General features: G+C 39.7%; 1 protein-coding gene and 1 long non-coding RNA gene across 5 annotated transcripts in view; one reads left to right on the forward strand and one right to left on the reverse strand.

Annotated features, from left to right (window-relative positions):
* LOC309481994 (MAM domain-containing glycosylphosphatidylinositol anchor protein 2) overlaps nt 1-20483 on the forward strand; it is a 201012-nt gene that overhangs the window by 67290 nt on the left and 113239 nt on the right. The gene's annotated exons all lie outside the window — the stretch shown is intronic.
* On the reverse strand, nt 14636-15730 carry LOC309482132. Of its 2 annotated transcripts, XR_014200212.1 has the most exons (3): nt 15620-15730; nt 15027-15130; nt 14636-14723 (listed from the first exon to the last, which is right to left on the reverse strand). It is a non-coding gene; the product is annotated as an uncharacterized lncRNA (long non-coding RNA). The 2 variants fall into 2 exon arrangements; XR_014200213.1 differs by having other exon boundaries at nt 14636-15130.

Genomic DNA, 20483 nt, shown 5'->3' on the forward strand with positions numbered 1-20483 from the left:
ATGTTTCCATGTGAAAGAGGTTCTGACTATATAATGGACTGCAGCAGAGGACTCTGGGCCTTCTGTACCTCAGATTAGCCCGTGAGGCCGAGGGTAAGACTCTCAGTTTCATGTATAATGTCGGGTTCGCGTCTCTTCTCTTTATTCCAGAGCATTTGATGTTTTGTATCGATTATCTTTTGAATTGATTATGAAATTGGCATGATACATTTACCTGACATAATAAATTGTTACATTTGATTATTCTAACTGACTTTGACATTATTTTCATTAAAGAGTTAAAAATAATAGTCAAACATTCGCTCACATTTAATGATGCACAGATATCATTAAAACCTTTTCATTTATGGAGTCAAATGAAAATAATGAGAAAATACATATGAGAAAATGTATTGCATTTAATCTAAAAATACTTTGCCACGAGAAAAGACAGTAAAACGTAAAGACCTTCCGCGCTGGTCGGATGCCGGACTTTGGGCCGATCGAGCGCAAGCTTATGGATGGTCCCGATGGATGGAGTGGTGGATGGCCACCATGGCGGAGTCATGTTTCAGGCTGGGATCATGGGGAGAGAGTCCCTTTACGGTCCATGAAGGTGTGAAAATGACCTCGGCAAAGTATACTGTACCACTTTCTTCCATGGTACAAAAAGAAGAGCCGTGCCTTCCTTAGCAAACTCATCTTCATGCATGACAATGCACCATCTCACGCTGCAAAGAATGCCTCTGAGTCAGTGGCTGCTATGGGCATGAAGGAGAGAAACTCATGGTGTGACCCCGTCCTCCCCTGACCTCATGGTGTGACCCCGTCCTCCCCTGACCTCAGCCCTGTTGAGAACCTGTGGAGCGTCCTCAAGCTTCAAGATCTATGAGGCGGTTCGCATCAGAACAGCAGCTCTGGGAGGATATTCTAATTTTTTGGGGAGAAAGTCAAGCAGAAACTCTAACATGTGACTTTCCCTGTTAAGATGTGTTTGATTGAAATAGCTTGTGATTTCAGTAAATATGACATCCTAATGCTGCAAATTCAACAAATGAGCATTTTCAGTTCTTTACAACCTATACAATGTTTTCAAACTCTGTTGTGCATAATCATTTGGAACAGTGCATTTTAAGTTTTTTTTTTTTTTTTTTTAAATACTGTTTTCGTTGGGTGGGCTGTTCAATGAAATTCGACTTTGCATCGACTATTTAGAAAAATCAGTGTAAAATATTATTTACATAATAATTTGGAACGCGGTGTATATGTGACCCTGGACAAAAAAAAAAAATCTAAACATTGATAAAATCTCCTTTAAAGCTGATCAGTTATGTTGGCGATTGTGCTGCATTCACTCACACAAATACATGTTTTATATATTTACTGTAGGAAATTTACCAAATATCTTCATTTCATATCATTTCATTTCAAAAATCACAAATTTTGGCCCATATTGTTGTCTATTGCCACAAATTTACCCGTGTAACTTGTGACTGGGTTTATGATCCAGGGTCAGATATGATTATTACTTATTAATACTAATTTAGACAGTCTGAAAAATACGGTTTGAAATCGCTGGTGTTTCTGACGTCACAAACTACCTTGTAACCAATCAGATCAACGTGTGATCGTCAACCAGTGGATCTCTAAGCTGAGTGAGTGGAGGCGGGGTGAATTTACATATTCATAGAACCACGCATACTAAATGAGGCGAGGGTGTCCAGTTACATTCAAGATATTTTAAGGCATGAAGAATATTTTTTTCAAGGAATTTTGGGTGAGTTTTAAGGGATAAAATGATTGACTACATTATTTTTTATTAATAATGATTGATTATTATTCATTATAAAAAATATATATAATTGTTATAATTACATAATTATAGTTCGGGGTCTCAAAAAGTTCACATCATAACATTTCTTGAGTTCATAATTTTCCGATTCTTAAATATTTCGGTTTATTTTTTAGGTTTAAGTTAAAATATCTTGCATTTTTCATCCACAACTTTGCAGTGCCACATCCCTATTGAAATCAACGGATTCAAAACATTTGATTTATATTATATAATAATTTCTCATTAGACGCATAATTCATTGTCATGTGACTTTTGAGGCTAATTATAATAACGTGAATTCCATGTTAATTCAATTTAAATTGTGTAATATTTCAGTGTGCCGCCACTGTTTCGGCAGATCATTATCCTCTGACCCGTACAGGACCTGTCCCAGACCGGCGGGCGGATTATGGATCGGTTATTAGAGGGAATTTGGAGGTGATTTCCCAGGATGCTTTGCTCAGTTGGTTTTCCGATCTTCATCAGCTCCGGTGTCCACTAGCAGACACTCACTGGAGTTAATGAGAATAACGGCTGTGTTCAGACAGAGGGTCTCAGCGGCGCTTCTTCAAACACTTCAGCACGTTATCACTGTGATACTGAATGTAGTTTTAGACCTCCGTCACCAGACATCAATATTGACTCGACTTAGTTTTTAAATCGAATATTTTGGTAACACTTTATTTTACAGTGTCCTTGTTACATATGTTACATGTACTTACCGTAGTAATAACAGTAAATTATGCATAATTACATGCAACTAACCCTCAACCAAACCCTAACCCTATAGTAAGTGCATGTAGTTGCTTAATATTACTCAGTACTTAAATATATAATTACACTGTAACAATGACACCTAAAAATAAAGTGTAACCAATATTTGATATTGTTATAGTGTGCAGGGCTTGACATTAGCATGTTTGCTCACCAGCCGCTGTGGGAAGTGGTTTTCTAAAGTTAGACACTCAGTATTTTCACTGGCCACAAGTTTGACATTGACAGATTTCCACGGGGAAAAACTGCCATATATATATATATTTAATATGATCTAATAATTTGGCAGCCGTGTTTATTAGGCTTCTGTCACTTTAAGAGCTGATGCACTGTTTTATACAGCGAATATACTTGTCTTTATGTGCGCAGACTTTAGGTGTGAGCTAAAATTATGATCAATACGTGCCGGAATTCAAGCCCAGAAACACCAACAATATTCATCCGGAGCAAATGAAACGAGTGAGTGAGTGAGTGAGTGAGTGAGTGAGTGAGTGAGTGAGTGAGTGAGTGAGTGAGTGGAGGCGGGTTTGTGTGTCACTCGCTATCGGAGAGATTCGAGAGCTGATATTGTGTGTCCTGCGGAAGAGTTTCAGATATTTCAGTTTCGATATTGTCATGATTCCTGTCTTGTGTTCCCCTTGTCTTGTGTTCCCCTTGTCTTGTGTTCCCCTTGTCTTGTGTGCACTTGTGCTATTTCCTGTTCTGTGCCATGTTTTGTAGTCCTTTGTAGTTTTTCTTCTGTCACAAATGCAGGTGTAAGCAGGGAAGGATGCAGGATCTTGCAGCAGCTTTTATTTAAACAAACTCAAAACTAGACAAATACAGACTCAGGCTATAGGGAACAGGATTCGGGAACAGGACTCGGGAACAGAACAAAAATGAACTCAATGACTAATTAACAAGAAAAACTACAAAGGACTACAAAACATGGCACAGAACAGGAAATAGCACAAGTGCACACAAGACAAGGGAAACACAAGACAAGGGGAACACCAGACAAGGGGAACACAAGACAAAGGGAACACCAGACAAGGGGAACACAAGACAAGGGGAACACCAGACAAGGGGAACACAAGACAAGGAGAACACCAGACAAGGGGAACACAAGACAAGGGGAACACCAGACAAGGGGAACACAAGACAAGGGGAACACCAGACAAGGGGAACACAAGACAAGGGGAACACAAGACAAGGGGAACACCAGACAAGGGGAACACCAGACAAGGGGAACACAAGACAAGGGGACAACAAGACAAGGGGAACACCAGACAAGGGGAACACAAGACAAGGGGAACACCAGACAAGGGGAACACAAGACAAGGGGAACACCAGACAAGGGGAACACAAGACAAGGGGAACACCAGACAAGGGGAACACAAGACAAGGGGAACACCAGACAAGGGGAACACCAGACAAGGGGAACACAAGACAAGGGGAACACCAGACAAGGGGAACACAAGACAAGGGGAACACAAGACAAGGGGAACACCAGACAAGGGGAACACCAGACAAGGGGAACACAAGACAAGGGGAACACAAGACAAGGGGAACACCAGACAAGGGGAACACAAGACAAGGGGAACACCAGACAAGGGGAACACCAGACAAGGGGAACACAAGACAAGGGCAACACCAGACAAGGGGAACACAAGACAAGGGGAACACAAGACAAGGAGAACACCAGACAAGGGGAACACAAGACAAGGGGAACACAAGACAAGGGGAACACCAGACAAGGGGAACACAAGACAAGGGGAACACAAGACAAGGGGAACACCAGACAAGGGGAACACCAGACAAGGGGAACACAAGACAAGGAAAACACCAGACAAGGGGAACACAAGACAAGGGGAACACCAGACAAGGGGAACACCAGACAAGGGGAACACAAGACAAGGAAAACACCAGACAAGGGGAACACCAGACAAGGGAAACACCAGACTAGGGGAACACAAGACAAGGAAAACACCAGACAAGGGGAACACAAGACAAGGGGAACACAAGACAAGGGGAACACCAGACAAGGGGAACACCAGACAAGGGGAACACAAGACAAGGAAAACACCAGACAAGGGGAACACAAGACAAGGGGAACACCAGACAAGGGGAACACCAGACAAGGGGAACACAAGACAAGGAAAACACCAGACAAGGGGAACACCAGACAAGGGAAACACCAGACTAGGGGAACACAAGACAAGGGGAACACCAGACAAGGGGAACACCAGACAAGGGGAACACAAGACAAGGGGAACACAAGACAAGGGGAACACAAGACAAGGGGAACACAAGACAAGGGGAACACAAGACAAGGTAACACCAGACAAGGGGAACACCAGACAAGGGGAACACAAGACAAGGGGAACACAAGACAAGGGGAACACCAGACAAGGGGAACACCAGACAAGGGGAACACCAGACAAGGGGAACACCAGACAAGGGGAACACAAGACAAGGGGAACACAAGACAAGGGTAACACCAGACAAGGGGAACACAATACAGGAATCATGACAGATATGTATCAAAAAATCTATATTTTTGACAAAACTACATTGTACTTATTGTATTATTTCAGATGCCTTTTTAAAAGGCTACAACTGAAAAATGTATATTATAAAAAAATTATTTGGCGGGTGTTAATGCCAAGCCCTGATAATGTGTGTCACGTTGTACATCGTAATCGCAAAGTATAACCACATTCTCTAATATCAGAGCTGTGCTGCGGTTTACAGCGTTATCGACTCGAACAAAGAATATTCTTATGATATGTGTCCTATGTGGGAATTATCTTCCTCTCTCCTCTTCTCATCACGTCTCATCTCGCAACTTCTCATATTTTCTCTCCTCTTCTCTCGTATCTTCTTGTATCTTCTCAGATCTTCTCATCTCTTATCTTTTGTCTTTTCTCATATCTTCTTTTATCTTCTTTTCTCTCCTCTTCTCTCCTCTTCTCTTGTGGTGTTGTGAGTGTGACCTCATCTAGTTTTCTGACCTCATGTGAAGGGGAAGTTTAGAAATGGCATGTTTAGCTTCAGTGACGGAGATGTAAATGTCAGAACATCCCAGCGCCTCGTTCCCAAACACACACACACACACGCACACACACACTGAGGACACTGTAAAATATGACCTTTTTGTTTTGCCTCTTTCACAGAGGACATATTTGAGACCTCTTCTCACATGAATCCGTTCCCATCTGTTCGTCTCGTCTATTTTTATTGCAGTTATTTATCAGAGAGCGCTCTGTTATTCGCCGTATTCCCCCGGCGCCCCGTGACCCCCGGTAAGGACTGTCTGTTTAATTGCCTGTGTGTGTAAATCTTTCAAAAACGGAACAAAAATGTCCGGGTCACATACCCCCCCCAAACCCCATACCCCCCCTCCTCAAACTCCATACCCTCCCTCCTCAAACCCCATACCCCCCCTCTTCAAACCCCATACCCCCCCCCCCCAAACCCCATACCCCCCCTCCTCAAACTCCATACCCCCCCTCCTCAAACCCCATACCCCCCCTCTTCAAACCCCATACCCCCCCTCCTCAAACCCCAGACCCCCCTCCTCAAATTCTCATTGCTGCAATGAAAATAAAACATATATAATGTGATATAACTTGTATATTCGTTATGTGCAATTTTAATTATACATTGTTGTACTTGCTTCTATTATTCAATTTCTCAGATTTTAATAATAAAATAGGCTTCATTTTCATTATGCATAACATAATTAATTACTTCTTCCTGATATTCACTGATTTATATTTACCCCTGAATGTTGCATATGCCGGTGAAGATAATTCCCACGCAGGAAAGGTCTCTGATGAACAATCTCTGTGAATGAGCTTCCACAGAGGAAGGCAGGTCAGAGCCGGTTACACTCGTATGAAGGCAGGTCAGAGCCGGTTACACTCGTGTGTTTAACGTCTGTGAGTCGACGGTTTAGAGCGTGAGGCTGTGAGAGTAACAGTGGATTTGGCCAAGAGTACTTTAGTAGAAAAGAAAAATCATATTTACTAAACAGGGCTGTGTTTCCTGAAAGCATCGTTAGCCAACCAGTGAACACGAGTTACGCCGTTATCAGAAGTTCAACGAGTCGGTGTTTCCCGAAACCATCGTTCTAACGAACATTCGCAAACAGCATCGCAGAGTTGTGTGTGTGAACAGCGCTCTCGACCTGTGGTTAGAAGCAGTTTCTTGTTTTCATGACATGTGGACTCAATAAATCCTAATATTGAGCAAAATAAGCAAGCTGACATTCAGTACATTCATCTTTATTCAGAATACAGTACAAATGTCCTTTACGTCATTTAGTTTGTCAAGAGATTTTAAGTGCAGTTGTTGAAGAGATCGCATGTGTGAACGAGCTCTAGTGTAAGAACGAGTCTATGATTGAATCTGGAAATAAAGCAAAATAACTGAGAAAAATGTGAAATAGTCCTCAGATGCATGTCTGTGATTTATAGCAAAACATCTTGCGTTAATATGATGTCAAACAGCTTCATTAACAGTAGTTATTACTCCAACACTGTAAAAAATACCATTAGACTGCACTGACATACAAAAAATTAAAAGTACAAAACAAATTGCAAAACATTGTCATCAAAGAGGCCGTTTATGTAAATCAGTTTTATTGTTTGTCTAAAAATAGCGAACTAACAGTATCGGCACACGTCACATATAATTAATGGCTCATTGATTATTTTCCTTCATTTGTAATCTCCAAAATTACATATTTAAACTTTTTTTTTCCTTGAGAAAATGTCTTCATGCCTTAAAACAGTGGTTCTCAACTCCAGTCCTCGGGACCCACTGCTCTGCACATTTTGTATGTCTCCCTTATTTAACACACCTGAACCAGATCATCAGCTCGTTAGGAGAGACTCCATGAACTGATTTGAGTGTGTCAGATAAGAGAGACATACAAAATGTGCAGAGCAGCGGGTCCCGAGGACTGGAGTTGAGAACCATTGTTTTAAAACATCTTGAAAACTCGCAGTGGAGGAAAGAGTACTAAAACATGTTCTTAAGTAAAAGTATTGCTACTTAAATAATAATTTACTTGAGTAAAAGTAGAAGTACTGAAAAATAATATGACTCAAGTAAGAGTAAATAAGTAGTTTGCTTAAAAACTACTCGAGCAACTACGTTACAAAGTACTTTAGTATTATTTAACTCATGACGTTTCAGGAAATGCCTTATATGGATATAATAATATAGAGACGTTTTGACTGATGAAACGTGAAGACAAACACATGATAGCAATGAGATATCTGTGTTCTTCAAGCTATCTCAGGTGTTTTCATAAGAATGATGGATGTCTTTAAAGGGATCGTTCACCCAAAAATGAACATTAGCCCATGATTTACTCTCCCTCAACTCATCCTAGGTGTGTATGACATTCTTCTCTCAGACGGACACAATCAGAGTTATATTAAAAAATGTCCTGGCTCTTCCAAGCTTTATAATGGCAGTGTATTTTTATTTATTCATCATGAATTGATGCACTTTTTGGGGGTTTTCAATTTTTTCCAGCCATTCACTGCCATTATAAAGCTTGGAAGAGCCAGGACATTTTTTAATATAACTCTGATTGTGTTCGTCTGAGAGAAGAATGTCATATATACCTATGATGACTTGAGGGAGAGTAAATCATGGGCTAATGTTCATTTTTGGGTGAACTATCCCTTTAATGCAATGCTAATCAGTATAGTCTGTATGATAGAGTTTAATAAAATAGTATATTCTCACTCTGTGTTAAGAAGCAACATGAAACCACAGAAGTAATTTCAAACACGACGGACATGTGTTGTGATTTTGGAGCAAAACATGATATTAAACTCATAAATTGTAGTGTTTGACGGTATGCTAATCAAACACACCAGCTTTCCCTGTTATCAAGAGCAATTGTTTAATTACTAATTTTGAAAAGTAAGTCTTTTTTTCGTCCTACTGAAAATGTGCTGGGAGCCCACTGTTGCTATAGTTACGAACTACACTTTTACCTAGATCTTATTGACAGATAAAGCATTCGATCTTATTTCACTTATTTTTTAGCTTTGTACATGGTTTGCTTCGTACATTTAGTTTAACTGTGTTGTTAAAGAGGGCGAGCTTTACCATTCAGTTGAACTGTGTTAATGTTTTCAAGACACACATTGTTCTTGCTCCATCCTTGCAATAACTGGGTCCATGTTATGAGCCATTTACTTCAGCTGCTCAGGGCTCTGGTATTATCAGTGGGATGACACATTTCAGGAGTTGCCATTATTAAAATATTATGCATAGCTCACTTACATTCACTGAAATATTGAAACGTTAGCGATACTGGTTCAAAACACGAGTGCCAGTGATTGAATGTCAAAGCGCAAATGTTTATGTTTTAAGTCCCCGCCCCCCAGCCGAACTGGGAGTTTTGATTGGTTTTGCGCCTGAGTCAGACCTGTCTGTGATTGGTTAAAGCGCATCAGACTTCTCTGTGATTGGCTGAAGCGCTTCTGATCTGTCTGTGATTGGCTAAAACGCATCAGACTTGTCTGTGATTGGCTGAAGCGCTTCAGACCTGTCTGTGATTGGCTGAAGCGCATCAGATCTGTCTGTGATTGGCTGAAGCACTTTAGACCTGCCTGTGATTGGCTGAATCGCATCAGATCTGTCTGTGATTGGCTGAAGCTCTGCAGACCTGCCTGTGATTGGCTGAAGCGCTTCAGACCTGTCTGTGATTGGCTGAAGCGCTTTAGTCCTGTCTGTGATTGGCTGAAGCGCTTCAGATCTGTCTGTGATTGGCTGAATCGCATCAGATCTGTCTGTGATTGGCTGAAGCTCTGCAGACCTGCCTGTGATTGGCTGAAGCGCTTCAGACCTGTCTGTGATTGGCTGAAGCGCTTTAGTCCTGTCTGTGATTGGCTGAAGCGCTTCAGATCTGTCTGTGATTGGCTAAAGCGTTGAAGGGCTCCACCGCAGTAGTTTTAAAATTGTCTGTCAAATGTCAGCTTGCCCTGTTGCTCCGTCTGCACATTTGGTGAAAAATAAATGTAGTAAAGTTGAATACTTTATCTTTATTCTACTCAAGTAAAAGTACCACAATATAATTATACTCAAGAAAGTAGAAAAAAATCGAAAAATCTACTCAAATACTGTAACGAAAGTATTTGTAATTAGTTACTTTCCACCTCTGGTAACTCGACACCCTTGCCTCATTTAGTATGCGCGGCTGAATGAATATGCAAATGAGACCCGCCTCCACTCACTCACTCAGCTCAGAGATCCACTGGTTGACGATCACACGTTGATCTGATTGGTTACAAGGTAGTTTGTGACGTCAGAAACACCAGCGATTTCAAAGCGTGTGTTTGAGACTGTCTTTGGTTCACTGCAGTTTTAAGGAGGAAATACTCAGCAATGGTGTCGACTTATGAACTTACACATGCTTTGTCTTAAAGCAGATTAGAAACACCACATAGACACATAAACAACATTAAAAGCTGGATTTTCACCACAGGGGGACTTTAATGATATTGTTCTTCATATGAAAGCATCTGAAGTGAAACATGTTCTGCTGTTCTCCAATACTAGCAGAGCAAAAGACTGGTTTCTAGGTTTATTCTTGAGCTCTGCTTTCAATACTGGATGTCTTGATTCGGTCAATTACGTGGAGCGCTTCGTCCCGGCCGTTTGTTTTGTCTTGTTTTGGTGGTGGTGTGAGTTTGGTGTCGAGCGCCGCGGGTCAGTGGCTTGTTTTCCGCAGAGATGAATTGTGGAGGTGATGAAGGCCGGCAGACGCCACTGTCTCCGAGAGAGAACAGAGGAAGAGATTCATTACTCCTCTCACTTCCCTGTGGCTCTCATTATTCCCTCATCTTCATCTCCGGGAGGAAGAGTCTGAGGCCCGTCTGAGATCCATCAACACCCACACCAAACGAAGAAGAGCAACATGAAGACATGAAGCAGAGAATGATTCAGTGACACATTTAACGATTTTATAAAATGTCTCTTTGCACAAAAAATCCATCCCTCATTATGAGTCTTAAACTCAATCAAAGCTCCAGTCACTGATGAAGACGGTCTGTCCTTATAAAGACGTGCGATATGACACAAACAATATGACTAAATGCATCCCTCATTATTAGTCTTAAAGGTGCAGTGTGTAAGTTTTAGCGCATTTAGTGGTGAGGTGGTGAATTGCACCCAACAGAAGTTACGGTAGCCGACAGGAAGTGATGTCGTCGTCTGAGACAGCAGAGAGTAGCAGTTAAACAATGATGTTTCTTTACAAAGATAAAGTAAGGAATTAGGTTTACTTAATCAGTAAAACGATGTTATTGCGAATATTATATTATTACTTGTTCATCATTGTGCAGGGCTAGACTGGGACAAAAAATCGGCCCGGGCATTTTGGCCCAGACTGGCCCACAATATGATCATAAACACCACCCATCTTTGCACGCCCTTAATTATATGCATACCAACTCCTATTCCTTAAAACCACTAATGCCATTTATTAATTAATACAGTTGAACTATACTCCACAGTGATGAATCCTAAAACAAGCTATAAGCTGCATTGGCATAGCAATACCAGTGTTTCTCACAGGATTTTCGGTAAAACTGTGGTGGGTGGACCTCGGTTCTTCTAGGGGGGTCCGGGGGCATGCCCCCCCGTGAGAAAATGTTGTGCATTTTAATGTTAAATTCATCAATCTGGTGCACTCTGAGAGTTCAAAATTAAAAGCTCCAACCCATATTCAGTGTGCAAATTAAACGAAAAATTCAAACCTCTTTTAGTTACAGTGTCTATTTGCATTACACCTACTACATAATAATAGTTATAATATTAATCCAATGACAGTAATAGCCATATTTTGTAAAGCAAATGCACTAAAAAATAAAGGAAACTTTCATAATTAGTTTTGTTCCAATTTCTATACTTGAAAGAGATAAGTAAGAGATTTCTATACTTGAAAGAGATAAGATCTTTTATTTTGATGCAAACTGCATCAAGCTTTTATTTTGGCGGAAAACATGGTTTACAAACGCCTCTCATTAAATTTCTAGTGAATTGCGGTAATCGTCTTTATATACTGTCTATGTAATCGTCAACTATGCAATGTGGAAATAATCTGTAACTGGGTTGTGGGTTCCTACACTCGATCATGACATAGCTTAAGTGTTTTGAAAGTAGTTCAGCTTACCGTGGACTCTACACTTTCTCATCTCTCTCCTGATCCTCCTCACTATCATCATCATCACTGGAGCTGATGAAGGGCAGAAAAGATATATTTTGACACCTTTTACAGTGTCTGCTTTAAGGGCCTGGTTCTATTTTTTCACGCTATTTCTCTCATTGATACAACTGACACTGCTGCACGCTCGCTCACTAGTTTAAAGTTGTGATTGGGCCAGCCCAGTGTCAATCAAGAAAAGAACCAATGGGCCGCTGATCTACGTGTTTCATGGGCTGGTCTGTCAGAAAAAAACAACTAACACTGACTTTTTTTGACCACTGCATTACACCGGCACAAACCCAGCGCCGCCAATTAAGCAAAACAAAACGAATGGGCTGCCGATGTACACATTTTTATGGGCCGTTAAAAAAAATAAAAAATAAAAAAATAATACAAATTATGTATGAGTATGAGATGTATCGGCCCAAAAAGCACGTCGGCCCACCGGGCAAATGCCCGGTATGCCCGATGGCCAGTCCAGCCCTGTCATTGTGTCAGTGTTTTATTCGCTGACTTTAGCTAGCGTGAAGAACAACACAGTGACGAAACGCGTTTGTCTGCTCAGGGCCACTGTAGAAACATGTGGATATAAGCGGACCCGTGGTGTGTGTAGAGAGAAACGCCTCATTCTAAGCTAATAAACACATAACGCTTCGTTATGTAAGGTCTTTATACACCACTGGAAACATAGTTATGTTTATGATATTGCATTTCTGTCAACAGATCCTCCTAAATATTACACAATGAACCATTAAATTCAATAAACGCCCACAAATAAATCTTTATGGTTCCGTTTGCTTCGGTTAGTTACTTCCAATCACTAACTAATGGTGATGCTTGATTTAGTAGGCGTGAGTAATTAGTGTGAATAATTAATAATGCACTTGCCGAGGGATGTGTACTTTAGTTTGAAGTCGACCATATATCAGGTGAAGTGTGAAGTGAGACCTGGACTGATCACTTTAAACTCATCGGTTCAGTGTTTCATTAACGCTGAGGTCTTGAGAGGTTGTTTTTGAAAGAGACGAGAAACGAGAGACTGATGAAGCTGATTCTCTGCTTTATTTTACTGTATGTGTGTCTTTTTGGTGCAGAATTACACTCACTGTTGTGTAATGCAACCTGATGAGTCTTGTGTTTGTGCGTTGACATTAATCCTGTAATGCTGGTATTATTTTACCATGTTAACACAACCTTTCACATTGTTTTGATGTTGTGTTTGGTCTCTAGAACAGGTTTTCCTGCTTGAATGTTGATTATTTTCCTCATATTCTCCATTGTTGCGGCTCCTCTCTTCCCAGTCTGTCAGTAACGCTCTGTTTACTTCCTGTCTCTATGAAGCCCCTCCTTCTGAAAAGCACACTGTGCTCTGATTGGTCGTCTGGATCAGTGTGTTGTGATTGGTCGAGCGCTTCGAGTGTGTTTGGGAAATGTCCCGCACTTACCATAACCGCCAGTTTAACACACTACTAGTCTCAGCCTCAGACGTCACGCCCACGGAACGTTGGCTGAACGTCTGATGCATATGGCACACTTTTCTGGAAACACTTCAGGAGTTTCGAAGTCGCGATCTGATTGGTTGAAATCTACAGGATGTCCGGGAGACGTGAGTGTCGCGTTCTTTATCGGCCCGCCTGGAAACAAATGTCATGACGCCAAAACCCCTCGTGGAAGAAGAAAGCCGTTGTTTTTACAACTGAGACAATGAGCGCTTACCACGATCAACTAAACGCTGTATTTTCAAAAGTATGTGAAGTTCACGGCTCCATTGATGCAGTAAACTTGCACAAGGTTCTTGAATGAATAATTTATTAGATGCACGCCGGTCTGTTATTGTAGGGACGTCAACATTATATTGTCACGCCCCTTAATATGACGCGGTACAAAACAAACTGTGATTGGTTGTGTTACATGTCAGTCAAACGTCCTCTTGGGCGGTCCTTGGCCAAGAAATGCTGCGATAGAGTCCAGACCTTCTGCCGTCAGTCTGAAGGTCTGGCTATGCGAGACTAACACACTACTAACTCACTCAACCAGGCCCCGCCCCTTTATTCTGCGTATGAATTATTATAATTAGGAATATTGTGACGTGTTCGTTCAGAGTTTTTTCATGTTTTTCCAGAAGAGTGTAAAGCAGTCTCTCGTCGTCCTGCTCTCAGATGAGAATGTCCTCTGCATTATTCACGACTTGTTTTGCACTCGTTGAATCTCAAGCAGCAGGACGGCCTTCTGAAGCAAACACACACACACATAAGAACGCGAACACACACACGCACGCACGCATACAAACACACACACACACACACACACACACACACACACACACACACACACACACACACACACACACACACACACACACACACAGACTATAGCGATCAGAAACGTGTGATAACTGATAATAAAGGCAAATACCCTTCAAGCAAGCAACATGGTAAATCATGCTAGCAACATGTTAAGTCTTGCTAACCATAGACATGTATAGAAAGGCTAGATAGCTTACCGGCGCTGAGAGCCAATGGGACCCGACGACGTCACACGGCGGCCATCTTAGGACAGGACCGCTCGTCCAGTTATAACATTAAAGTCTATTGTGCATGTAGTGCTGAAATAACTATATTTTGCTCAATTTTCAACCGATTTTCAAACGGCTTGGTGTGTCATAAACGTCAGGGATGCGGCTATTTAACTGCATACTTGTGAAAAATTATAGCCACGGAGTTTATTAAGAAAATAGTATATTAAGTAGACTAGACAGGTAAAGTACTAGGTATACCCATACACACACACAGTAATGATGTCAATATTTATAAGGTACATGAAACATGAAATAGTGCAATTTAGTTTATTACTAATATTTACATTATTAAATACATGTGTAAATTTATGTATAATATAAATCTGTCTCAAGTTGCCATTCTGTAAAATAAAGAGAAAAGAGATGGGTCTTTGTTTTTTGTTTTTTTACTTAGGTCCAAAGGCACACAATTAGAAAAAACTTACAAAAAAAATATACAAAATATACAAAAAAAAACCATTAAGACACAATTGGACACAAAACTCTTTCCATCAATACAATATAATCAATACAGCTCCCTGCATGTACTGCATGTATGCAAATATATGTAGCCAATCTTGTAATGTTGTCTCAGTTACACTATTCCTAGCAGAACTTGTATTACTAAGTATCCTAATAATAGTCATAATATTTTCTTTTCTTACTTGTGAAAGGTGATCCCACGCGTTCTGGTTTGGAGGCTCCGTGCGTTGGTGCAGCCGTAGGCGGCACAAAAATCAGGCATTTTCCACAAGCGTAATCAGAAGTTCTGTAAACAAAAAACCAACAAAGTAATTCAAATGTAAAGATGTTTTTAAGAAACCAAACCACTTGGAAATCATGTGTAACTCAAAGCTATGTTGAAACGAAAGACTAACCCTGCCTCTCCCACCAATTTACAATTGCTTGGTGACTCACTTACGACCTCTTCACTGCTAGCCAGCAAATAAATACAACCACATCCACAAAATGACATTTAGACAAAAGATTAGGTTGTCAAGAAACGTTGTTGGTCTCAGGAAACCTGTTAATAATTGAAAATGTCGACTGTGGTATCACTTTAGAGTAGAGGGCAGCCATGAAACACACAGCTACGCTGCAATGTTAAGCGTTTCTCAAAACGTGAAGCTACAATTTAAACATCGGCATCAGCACAAATCATAGCCACGTTAATAAGGTTTGTAATAAACCAAACCGTTTGTAAATCCGTCAAGAATTCAGCAAGTTACGAGCATTTTAGTTGGCATATGTCACTCACCTTCCGTCCACAGCAGCAGGGAGCAGCAGCGCAGTCTCCTGACCTAAGATGGCCGCCAAGTGACGACACAGCTGACTCCGCCTTGAGCCATCTAGCCTTTCTATACATGTCTATGTTGCTAACAACATGCTAAATTTGTTAACAACATGCTAATACCATGCTAAAAACATGTAAATTATGCTAGCAACATGTTAAAACATGCTAGCAATATGTTCACTATTCAAACTTAAATGGTTGTAATTCAAGAATGCTTTGGAATATAGACCTAGCAGCTTTATATAGACCTATAAAGACTCAGCAGATTATTGCTGAAGTCAAAGCACTTTCAAAAATTAAAGTATGGACAAGTTATGGAAGTTTAAATTTACAGTAAATCAAATATACTGTAGGCTACTTAATATTTTATAAATATTTTTTTACTATAAAATTACTATAAAATCAAAGCCATATATCTAACCAAGTTGTGTTCCAAATTTGAAGCTGAAGTTCAGATGAGATTTTGTTTAGGCGTAATACCAAAAGAAGCCACCGGGTGACATTGAATTCCATTGAATTTAACTGTATGCATTCTGCCGTAACAAATTAATAAATTTCTGTCCAAATATCACTTCTGTCACAAAATATGGAACCTTGAGACTCAGACCTTTCTGACAAAGTGTTTTGTCAAAATTAGAAAATATTTTGTTCATAAATTATGAAACATAATGATGCCCAAAAGGGGAGGAGCCTGATAAAATAATTTAGAGTACCGTTTCTATGGTAACACATAGTCCAATTTCAAAACAGTTTTCACAGGATGAATTCTGAGATCGTAAGCTTTCAAATGATACCTAATTTATGATAACTACTAAAATATGTAATGTAATAAAAAAAGGCGATAAAAAAGATAATATTATATTTTAGAGGATAATATATATTATACTTTTTAGAAGATAATATTATCTTATAATTTTTTATTGACAAATACTAGATTATATGCTTTCTTATGAAATTTTTGCATGAAAACCAACGTTTCAATTATTTAAAGTGTGTGCGTCGACTTTTTGTGACAAACGCCAGAACTCCTGATATAGATTTTTTCGAGGTGCACTCTTGTCATAAATTCATCTATTTCTGTTCCTACATAATTTGTAACAAAAAAACAGTCCTAAAATATCTATTTAGGAGCCTTAGACCTTTCCAACGATATATATTTTGTCATGATTAGATTAGGATTTAATTGTAATATAGTGAAGTAAACTTAAACGTCCCGCTAGCGACACTTCAAGTCACCATTATCTACACAGTGCTTTATACCGTACAGATTGTTTGAAAGCAGCTTTATTACTACACATAATCTTTAATGTGGCGATGCTTCTCAGTACAAAAATAAATGATGTTCTTCCTCAGTGTTTCTGTCTCATCTAAACATCTAAACATTCTTAAATCAAGATGCATTTACTGGAGAAGCACAATGACTGAAGATATTGAGTCTGAAAAATGAGTTTGTGCTGAAAATAAGAACAAATATTTGTCAATGGAGTCAGAAAAATAAACTCGTCTCCCCTTTGAATTAAGATTATTTTTCTGACCTCATGACAGACATTTGTTCTTATTTCCAGCACAAACTCACTTCATTATGTTTGACTTAACATCTTCAGTCATTGTGCTTCTTCTCCAGTAAATGCATCTTGATTTCGGAATGTTTAGATATTTGTGCTGAAATACTGTGGAAGAACATCATTTATTTCTCAGCGTATGATCAGTCTCAGAAATCAAACGTTTTTTGACTGCAGAGTCGCATTTGTTTACAAGAGAGCGAAGTCCATACAGTAGATTCACATTCATGAATAATGGACCAGGAAAGCTTACAATTATGAGCACGGCTTCCATATTTTTTTTAATGAAGTGCCTTTGACGGTTATATATCATGCAGTGTGCTGTAAAAGCCTGCGGTTTGAGATGGAGAGGATCCATCGATTGGGTTTTGCTGAATGCATAATTGCAGTCGAGGGAATTCGGTTTGTGTGCTGCGTTTTAATGCGTCGCGTGGTAAAAGCAGCTTTCACCTGAAAGCTGATCCCAGCGCAGTCTCCGGGTCGTCCGGACCCTTCATCTCACGCCTGCGAGGGTCAGGGCTTCAGGATCCGCTCCTCATATGTGCGATCATCCATCAAGTGTGTGTTTGAGCTCAGCGGGGGGGAAAGATAAAACCTGTTCTCCTTCTCTGTACAGGCACGACCACAGGCTGTTTTTAGATGGACACGGCGAAGAGAAAGTTAGTGGTTTAGCTTCAGGTAATAGCCTTTTTCCTCTGAGTTTCTCAGTCTTATCTATGATTAAATCAAACAGCTGCTGATTCTTCCATCAGTGCTGTTTACTCATCATACAGCTCAACACTGTAAATTACCATGTTCTTACTCAGTTTTTCTGCACATTTATTGTTTTGTTGTTGCCATCCGAGGCACGAGCTGTAAAGGCTCCACACTCTTCTGGAAAGGGGGCGGGGACCAGCAGCTCATTTGCATTTAAAGATACACTCACGAAAAACGCATGATTTTTACTGTAAACATAAGTTCAATCTGTAAAACTTAAAACATTGATACACTATTTTTTTAAGGTAAAAATCTGGAAAGCACTTATGGCGACTTTTTTTTGTTGCCATAAATTTGACCAATTTTTATTTATTTAATTTTTTTTACAGTGCAGTGTTAAGTGGCTTTAAGATAATGAGTAAATGTTTTCTGCTGATGTGCATCTTCTGTAGTGTGCTTTATTTATTAATAAACTTGAATTGGGCCCTGGGAGCAAACAGGGATAAATATGTAAATTTGTGCGCCGGCTTAAGAATATGATGAATTTCAAACAAAATATCATCAACCTTTCACTACAGCGTGGGTGTTTTGATGCCATGCAATTACCTGCAATGCAAAGCAGACTTGTGCTTTATTCTACAGCTGCAGATGAAACATGTCTCGTCATGCACAGCAATACTGTCTGTAGAGATGAGAAGTGTTGAGGAAACCATCAGCCTGAACTGGGCCGTGAGGATGGCCTGATGATAGACATGTACTGTACATGTACTGTGTGCGACTTCTTGGGGTTTTCTGTCATGTTTTAACGGTCGCTGTTGTATTAAGTAGGTTTGGAGTTATGGTTTGGTGATATTTTGGTGAAGTTTTTGAAAGAAGTGTCTTTTGCTCAGCAAGGTTGCATTTATTTGATCAAAAATACAGTAAAACAGTGAAATATTATTGTAATGTAAATCATCTGTTGTCTATGTGAATATACAGTAAAGTGTAATTCCTGTGATCAAAGCTGAATTTTCAGCATCATTACTCCAGTCTTCAGAGTCACATGATCCTTCACAAATTACTCTAATATGATGATTTGATGCTCACTAAACATTTATCATTATTATCAGTGTTGAAAACTTTCATATTTCTGTGAAAACTGTCATACATTATATTTTTCAGGATTCTTTGAAGATAGAAAGTTCAAAAGAACAGCATTAGTAGTAATAGAATTCTTTGTAACATTATAAATGCCCTTAATATCACTTTTGATCAATTCAATGCATCCTTGATGGACAAAAGTATTCATTTAAAAAAGTATATGGAGGACCAAAGAACTGCAGACAAAGAAATGTTGAGTTTAATCATGTTAAAGGTTTGAAAACTTCACGGGATGATGTGAATGAAGCAGCACGAGGCTTTAATAAGCTTGCGGAGGGTAAGAATCGAGTGTTTCTCTTCACTCTATCTCTCCGTTAGATGCCATCACAACTCGACGGCGCAGACTGTGAGTTTAATCAAACGCACAGCGATCTCCTGCTGTAATCTATAGGCGTCATTATAGAAAAAACCCCATCAGGCCTATCAAGCTGTCGGTTACAGCGCTGGAATTAAATTCACCCCGACCGGGCGACACTAATCAGTGTCCTGACTGGATTACACGCGACACCGGAGACCCGGCTGACATTTGTGCGCCTGTTTTCTGTGTAAAAATAGTGGCTTTGAGAGGAAAAATCAGCTAGCTTCCATTATAGGGAGAAAAAAGCCAAACAATTAAATGCCATGGATGAATATTTATGGAGTAATCCACTATTTTTTGTAGAGGGGGTCAAAATGAACTTTTTAATTTAGAGCCAAATTACAGGAGGGGAAAAAGTACTTTAGAAAGATGGCGGTTTCATTATTTAATTTTTTACACATAGATAGGAGGGTTTGTTAGTGAAATCTGCTGACCTACACAATGCTTGTTGCATTATATGCCACAAATGTGAAAAGTTTTGCATGGCTGTAACTCAAGAAGGATTAATCCTTTTAGATTTTGGTTCTTAACAAACATTTCTCTTGGTATTCCAAATTTGAATGCCCAATATGGATAAATTCCAGATAAATGAGGATCTCAATGTGGCTCCATGAGTAAATTGTTCACACTTTCAGTGGTCAAAAACCATATGCGAGTCACTTTCCATACCACTGCTACTTTCTGTCTTTTAAAGAGGAACGTTTGAAGAACAAATAATGTTAAAACTAGAAATGTATCGTGTTTCCCTCTATCAAAACGTTTGCTTATAACGGACCTGTCTGAGTGACAATTATATTTGTTTTCCAAAGTTTGGATGGCTGTAACTCAAGATGTATTAAATATATCATAATATCCCTTTAGATTCTGGTTTTCAACAAACTTTCCTCTTGGCATCTCCATTGTTAAGGCCTAATATGAAAACACTTTGAAACACAATGTACTAAAACGTTCTGTCCTGTGTTTTTGAATGTTGTATGTTGTGTTGCCATACCCCTTTTACTTTGGTTGTGTGAGTGTAAAAGTAACACATTTGGGAAATGAAACTAGACAGATGACTAAATTTGAACCTTGT

The sequence above is a fragment of the Leuciscus leuciscus genome (genome assembly GCF_965113295.1).
Source record: "Leuciscus leuciscus genome assembly, chromosome: 19".
Lineage (NCBI taxonomy): Eukaryota > Metazoa > Chordata > Actinopteri > Cypriniformes > Leuciscidae > Leuciscus > Leuciscus leuciscus.